This window comes from Chelonoidis abingdonii, chromosome 9, assembly GCF_003597395.2.
Source record: "Chelonoidis abingdonii isolate Lonesome George chromosome 9, CheloAbing_2.0, whole genome shotgun sequence".
Lineage (NCBI taxonomy): Eukaryota > Metazoa > Chordata > Testudines > Testudinidae > Chelonoidis > Chelonoidis abingdonii.
Window position 1 is genome coordinate 31890686 of NC_133777.1, and position 7371 is coordinate 31898056.

At 53.1% G+C, this 7371-nt stretch overlaps 1 pseudogene; it reads right to left on the reverse strand.

The window, feature by feature from the left end:
* Window positions 1–344: 344 nt before the first annotated feature.
* On the reverse strand, window positions 345–4044 carry LOC116821106 (lysosomal amino acid transporter 1 homolog pseudogene; annotated as a pseudogene).
* Between the last annotated feature and the right edge of the window lie 3327 nt (window positions 4045–7371).

Consider the following 7371-nt stretch of genomic DNA (forward strand, 5'->3'; position numbering starts at 1 on the left):
CAGAGCCTCTGAGTCTTGGGGTCCCCCAGGAAAGGTTTTGGGGAGACCAGAGGGAGCCAAAACCCTGGAATTTTTGGCTGGTGGCAGCAAAATCAGATCTAAGCTGATAATTAAGCTTAGAGGGGTTCATGCTAGCTTCTCAGGTTATGAATGCTAAGGTTCAAATCTGAGTAGGAAAGCTATGATACAGCTGGCCAAGCACTTTCTACAGGAAGCATCATACCACATAGTGGCTTACAGCCTCTTTGGGCAACTCCTGTTAACAGAAAACAGGTCTAGGAACCTGAAGGCAACTTGCTGTGCCCTAGTTTGAAGTCCAGTGTCCCATTCTTGCTTGGGGACAGTTCCTTTGTCAGCTGTCAAGGGGTTCATCTTGCTTGCCAAGCATGGCCTCTCTCTCATCAGAAGTGCGAGGTCGTCTCTTCTGATAGGCAAGGAACTGGAAGGAGATCATCACATCAAGAGACAGAGCCCCCAGGCTGCCAATCAGCCAGGGGAGGTGCCTTCAGCTCGCCCTGTTTCTGGCTTCTTTGGAAGCACGCTTATTCCATACAGCGAGTTCCCCAGCATCACCAAAACGAAAAGATAGTATGACACCCCGGGTAGATTTCCTCTTGAAATTAGTGTAGATCTGGGGCACTCGGGAGAACAGATACACCAAGGAGGAGACAGAGCCAACAGTGAAGCCAGTGATTTCCTTCTTGGTGAAAGGCTCACATCCAGCTGCATCCACTGTGGCGGACAGAAGACTCCTCCCTTTAAGTGTCACTGTTTCAACTGTGGAGCCAGCTTTGCCCAGCAAGGATGCTGCTGACCCACCCTTCCCAGAAAAAAAAAGGCAAAGGCCTTCCCGAGTTTGATGAATGGGAGGACTGGGGAGGGAGGCAGTTGGTTGGGGGTGGGGGTGGGGGGGATGACACTGGCTGCTTCTGCAGAGCACTTTGGCCTCCACCCTGGGAAGTGCCTGTGGGTCTGTGGGGCCTGAGTCTCTCACACACGGTTTTGTTTCCTTGGGGTCTCCCATGAGCTGATTGAAAATCTCCCCATGATGTCCGAGCCAAGCTCCATCGTGTCCAGCTCCATGGCCGCGGTTTACAATCTCAGGTACCAGGACCCTCCCATCCAGCTGCCCTAACCCTGGTGCTGATCGGGCCCAGAGCCGGGAATCACAGTTCCTTCTCCAGTTAAGTTACCCCCAGCTGTGGCTCTTTGCATCCCCCAGCAGAGGAGGTGGGAACGTCCCCTCTTTCCTGGATGGCTGGTTGATTCACTCCAGTAACGTTAGAGTGGCCACAGGGAAGGGATCACCGCGATGGGGGGTGTCATGTCCATGGCATTGCCAGTACCACTTTGGTGCTACAAAGTTTAACAGAGGTGCCTCTCTCCTGCCAGAAAACTGAAGCCACCGCTTACCCTGGAGCTGGACTCTCGCCTCCTGCGGGCTCTTCTTTACAGACTCTTCACCATGGGCACTGGGAACGACACCACCCACTTTTGGGTAGGTCCTGATCCTACTTCTCTGTCCCAGGCGCAGGAGCAGGCTCTGGTCCCTGCTCCTTCGGTTTGACGGACCTGCCGAGAATAGGGGAGGAGTGAGCAGAGCTGGGAATAGGCCCGGGACAGCATGGTGCTCCTCTCCTCTGCACTGCTGCCCACTACAGGGCAGCTGGAGCAGCGACCCAAAAAGAAAAAAGAAAAAAACCTGCGGGGGCAGCAGAAGCAGCAAATGCCACCCCTTGGAATCTGCTGCCCCAAGCATGAGCTTGCTCGACTGGTGCCTGGAGCCTGCCCTGGCAGGGGGGGCCCCTTCCCTCCAGAGAGGATTGCATTACCCCTCCATGGCTGATCCCAGCCTTCCCTCCTCTCCTCATTCTCTGATCTACTGCCTGGACTCTCCCGAGGATCCTACCTCCCATTCATTACAGTTTGGCTCTTCCATACTCTGCTGGGTGCCAGGCTCTGCACAGAGAACTGCTAAGAGCAAGGATTGAAGAGGCAGCAGGCATCTGGCCATGAACTCTTGCTAAGTGTCCCTGGAGTGATGTCAATGGGAGAGGCCAGGATGTGCCTTTTGAGTCTTGCCAGGACTCCTGGAGAACCTGCCTAATTGTCCCCTGACTGCTGTAGCCCCATGTCCCATGACTGATGGGTGCGCCTTCTGCTTGCAGGCTCTGCGCAAGACCTATTTACAAAGCCTGAACACCATGCTCAGGGGCCTGCTGACAGAGACCCCCCACCCACCTTGGACAAGCTGCAGCACCTCTTGGAGGTGAATAGAATGGAATGGTGTGGGGTGGAATTTCCCCTTAGCTCCGTGGGAGGGCTGCAAAGGAGAGACTAGAAGAGCCATAGTTCCATTCATAGAATATCAGGGTTGGAAGGGACCTCAGAAGGTCATCTAGTCCAACCCCCTGCTCAAAGCAGGACCAATCCCCAGACAGATTTTTTTACCCCTTTTCCCTAAGTGGCCCCGTCGAGGATTGAGCTCACAAGCCTGGGTTTAGCAGGCCAATGCTCAGACCACTGAGCTAGCCCTCCCTCCAGCTTGGACCCAGCCGGCCACACTTTGCCGGAGCTGTCAGTGCCGGAGGAAGGAGCTGGGACTGTCAGCCAGAGCTCTGCAAGGTTGCATTAAGCACTAACAGTGAAAAACAGGCTTGGCTAGGGACTGAGAGACCGAACCCCCTGTGAGATGCACAATATGGGCCTCTGAGAAAAGTAATTGGCTCCTTTCTAGGGAGACCCTGAGATACAGAAGGAGCCTCAGGGAATCAGCTCTTCTGTCCTAGGGACACTGGACTTCCTGGAGGGATTGTCCTCACGGCTGTTCCATCCATGTTACCAAGGCCTTTGCAGCTGGGGTTTGGGGGTCAAGGGCGTGTGCCTTGATCTTGACATCTGTTCATGGGTCAGGGATTCAGAGCAAATAGACCAGCCCCAAGACTGAACATCGTCCCAGCCTGGAGAGACAATGAGCTTGTGCCCAGCAAGACGTGGGCAGTGTCATGAACCCCCTTTTCAAATCAGCTATTCTTTCACCCTGAGCACAAAGTCTCAGCCCCATGGGGAGGGGAAGAGGCTCGTTTGTAGAGCATGTATGCCTGCCCGCTGACCCTCCCCTGCTTCCTTCTCCCACAGCATGTCCATTTCAGGCTTCTCTCCGAAAAGACCCAGGAGAAAGCCAGGGCCATACAGAGCAGTGCTGCCCTGCTCGAATTCGCCACTTCCCCGCCTGGATTTGAAGTAAGTGACCTTTGACCCCAGCATCCTGCAGAGTCAGGGCTTGAGTCAAGTTCCTCATCCCCTGGCTAATTGGTCCTCCCTGGGTCCGTAAGGGACTGCATTCCAGAGGCCACTGGCTGGCAGATTTGTGCTTGGCCTCGGGGCTCTTGTTATGCTGGAGCAGCTAGGTAGCGAGTGCTCATCGAGGGCTGTCAAGGTTTCTTTCCCCACTCTGAACTTTAGGGTACAGATGTGGGAACCTGCATGGACACTTTAAGCTTAATTACTAGCTTAGATCTGGTAATCCTGCCACCACCCAGAATTTCACTGTCTGGGGCCCTCTCTGTTTCCCCCAAAACTTCCCCCCCTCGGGTTGCCTTGAGGGACGTCACCAATTCCCTGGAGAACGCAGCTCCAAACCTCTTGGACCTTAAATCAAGGAGAAATTAACCACCCCTTCCTTTCCCCCCACCAGTCCCTGGTGAGTCCAGATCCAATCCCCTTGGATCTTAAAACAAGGAGAAATCAATCAAAGCTTTTAATTAAACAAAGAAAAGGTAAAAATTATCTCTGTAAAATCAGGATGGAAAATGCTTTACAAGGTAATCAGAGTCCTATAGACCAGAAGCCCCTCCCCTCCGCCTTAGGTTCAAAGTTACAGCAAACAGAGGTAAAATCCTTCCAGCAAAAAGAAATCTTTACAAGTTGAGGAAACAAAAATAAGACTAACACGCATTGCCTGGCTAATTACTTACAAGTTTGAAACATGATTTAGTCAACAGAGGCTGCTCAAGTGCCCCATTCACCAGAGCTAGTGTCCATGGCGTCACGTGAAGGACAGGAGGATCCTTTGGGGAAAGGTGTCCACTTCCTCTCACCCCATGGCACTACTGCCCAAAGGGCCCCATCTTCGCATGACCGCAAGCTCCCACACCCTGCCACAGGAACTGCTCTGTCTCACTGTGCCTGGATCGGGGAGGACCAGGGGAGAGCGGCCATAGAAACCACAGCACTGAGAGAAACCAAGGCCGAGCACCTCACTCTCAACACCATGCCCTACCCCAACCCCTGGAGCTGGGGCCAGGCCAGATACTGCCCCTACCCCCATGCCCAGAGGCCAGGTTCGGAAAATCAGGCTGTCAGGGCCGTGGGGCTGGCCGAGAAATGAGAACATCCGCAGAACCAGGGTTATGCTCAAGAATCATTGCAGTTTGGGAGGCCTGGCCTGACATGAAGCCCCACCCCTGTCGTCGCTGTTCAGAGCTTCCCATGGCCCGTGTCACCCTGATGCAGTGAATGTCTGACCATCCCCCCACCTGGGGCCCAGTCCACCGACCTGGTATCTGAACCCTTCCCAGCCAGGAATGAAACTCCTCCTTAACATCTTGGGGCAGGGAAGGATCCTCCCCCCGGCAGGTGGGAACTGACACGTAGAAGAGTCCTGGATGTAGATCTGGGAAATGGCCTGGGTCCCAGCCTAGAGCCTTCCCCCCAGGGGCACCTTTGCTTTCTGCCCTTTATTCTCCCCTCCGGCTAGGGGAGTGTGAAATGAACAGGGAGGGTGATGGCATCCTGGCCCATAGCCATCCTGCTGTGCTCCTTTTATTCCTAGGACGGGAGTCCCACGACGAGGGGGTCTCTATGGATCCACCTATCAGTCATGGTCTCTATGGAGCCAGTAAGTCATCCTCGTTCCCACCCTACCCTGCCTTCGCTATTGACTCTGGCTTGACTCTTGGCTCCGGTCTCTGGCTATGACTTTGGCATAACCCTTCTTGGCTCCAGATTTTGGTTATAAACCCTGGCTCAGGATTCTCCTTGCCTTTCTCTAGCTTCGCTCCAGGCTCAACACCCACCTGCTCCAGCATTGCCTCCTCCACCTGATCTTCCCCAACCCCTCAGTTTTTGACTACCTGGCTTTGACCTCTGGCCTGGACTTGGACCCTGGTTCTGGTTCTGGACTCTGATCTCGGTTTTGAGCCTGGTGTGTCCCTGGGGCTTGATTCTAGCACCACTCATAGCCTAGGTGCCATCCTGCACCTCGCTGCGACCTACGCTCCTACCACTGAACCTAATTATCACATGTATCATCAGGTTGTGCAACTTTTTGCATAAAAGCAGGGTCTCCACAATTAAGTCTCCCGTATGCCTCATCACATGAGCCTGGCCCAGTGCTACCCCTATTGGAGTTGTGCAATGGAAATGACTGGAAATGTAGGAGTTCCTTTAAACAAACTCTGCCCCTGGACCTACTCCACCATTCTTGATTCGGACTTCAGGCAGTAGTATAAGGGCCTTACCAGCAATCAAACCCTAATCCTAGGCAATGTGTGTCATGTGACCCTCCCCCCGCAAGAACTCTTCCCACCACTCTCTACCAATCAGGATGGGTTTCAGCCCAAAAGGACCACCCGGAGAGACTTGATCGATCAGAGTGACTTCTGGAGTCAGGGCGGGCAGGGTCACCCATCTGGCAGTGGGTTGTGTGACCCCTCTAAGAACACCTCCCACTGCCCTCTACCAATTATGATGAGTTTTGCCCCAATAGGCCCACCCCAAGAGGCAATTGTGACCAATCACAGTGAGTTCTGGGGCGGGGTGACCCATCCGGAAGTGGGCGGTATGACCCCACTAAGAACTCCTCCCAAGGCCTTCTGCCAATCAGAGTGCAGCACCATTACCCCATAAGTCCCAGCGCCGGACTGGGACTATGACTGAATTATTGATGTAGTACCTTGGTTGAAAGTTGCTTTTCCCTGTTTTTACGTGTTGTTGGGACCAGAATTAGGATTTCCAAGCTAAGAGTCATTTGGGCAAGGGACAAATGGAAGACAGATTTCAAAATACACTATGGAAAACACTGATGAAGTGTATTTGGGGACAGTGTCATCTCTTCAGGTGACATACTTCTCTTTTTGGCTAACCCAGAGCAGCACACAGGTTTCGGCAGCATGGTCTCAACAGAGAATTGGAAAAGCATACCTCCAACCAACTCTCCACAGAGTTCTTGGGGTACAGCCTCTCCCCAGAAGCTCCTAAGATTGATCCAAATAAGGTGGAAGTCAGTCATAAATGGGACAAAGTTTGAAGTCCTCAAGACGTGCAGCACTTCCTAGACTTCACTCATCCTGTATTTGAACTTAGCAGGGATCAAGAGGGCAATGTGAAGTGCGGGGGAGGGGTCGGAGATGGAGGAAAGGCCTGAAAAGTTCAGCTACTTTAGATCAACTGTGCCAGAGAATCACTGGTTGAAGCGACTGAAAGCTCTGAACTGGGGCTGGCCAAAACTATCCTCCTCAGGTGGGAACATATCAAAAGTCTGCAGAAGCTCAGCCTCTGATGTGAACGTTGTGGTCCAGACCTCTCTCTCGGCTCTGTATCTCACAGGATTGCAGCTGGCGGTTCCAATACATGATGAAAACTATGCCACTGAAGTCTCACAACACCTGTGCAGTGAAGTGCCACTTAAACCCACTGTGGTGCTGTGACGGAGCAGAGAGCGGGGCGGATTTGACCTGGGAATGTTGCCGGGGAGTTACATTGGGGATGAGAAGGAATTTACCTGAGCCAGGAGGGCAGGGGTGGGGAGAAAGCACACCTTCTGCCTGGGAGACTGAAGAAACGAGAGGAGGAGCAGAGGGGAGGGGGGAGAAAGCGGCTGGAGGGATTTCTAGTTTCAGTTTTTGGCTGGGTGGTGCTCTAAGCTCCCTGAACCCCCAGGAGGACTTAATTGAAGGGTCCTGCTTGTGCCTACAAGCTCTGCTGTAGACTGTGTTCCTATTGTCCAATAAACCTTCCGTTTTACTGGCTGGCTGAAAGTCACAGTAAATCCCAGGAAGAGGGGCGCAGGGCCCTGCCTCCCCAACACTCCGTGACAGATGCACAGATCTTGCCCTGGCTGTCTGCACAGGACTGAATTTCACCCCTGTAAAGGGGTATAAGGAAATAAGTGGCTGAAGGCCTTTTTCTTTTTCGATGTCTGTCTAGTAGGAAAAAACGATGGAGATTTTTAACCTGTTTCTCTCCCATGACTGGTGCTTCACTGATGCAGACAGGTGCTGATGCATTGCTCGATGTCCCCACCTTTTAAGCACAAGACTAATAGGTACTAGGGTTGCAGAGTGCCCCAGATAAAGGGGCACCGGGTCC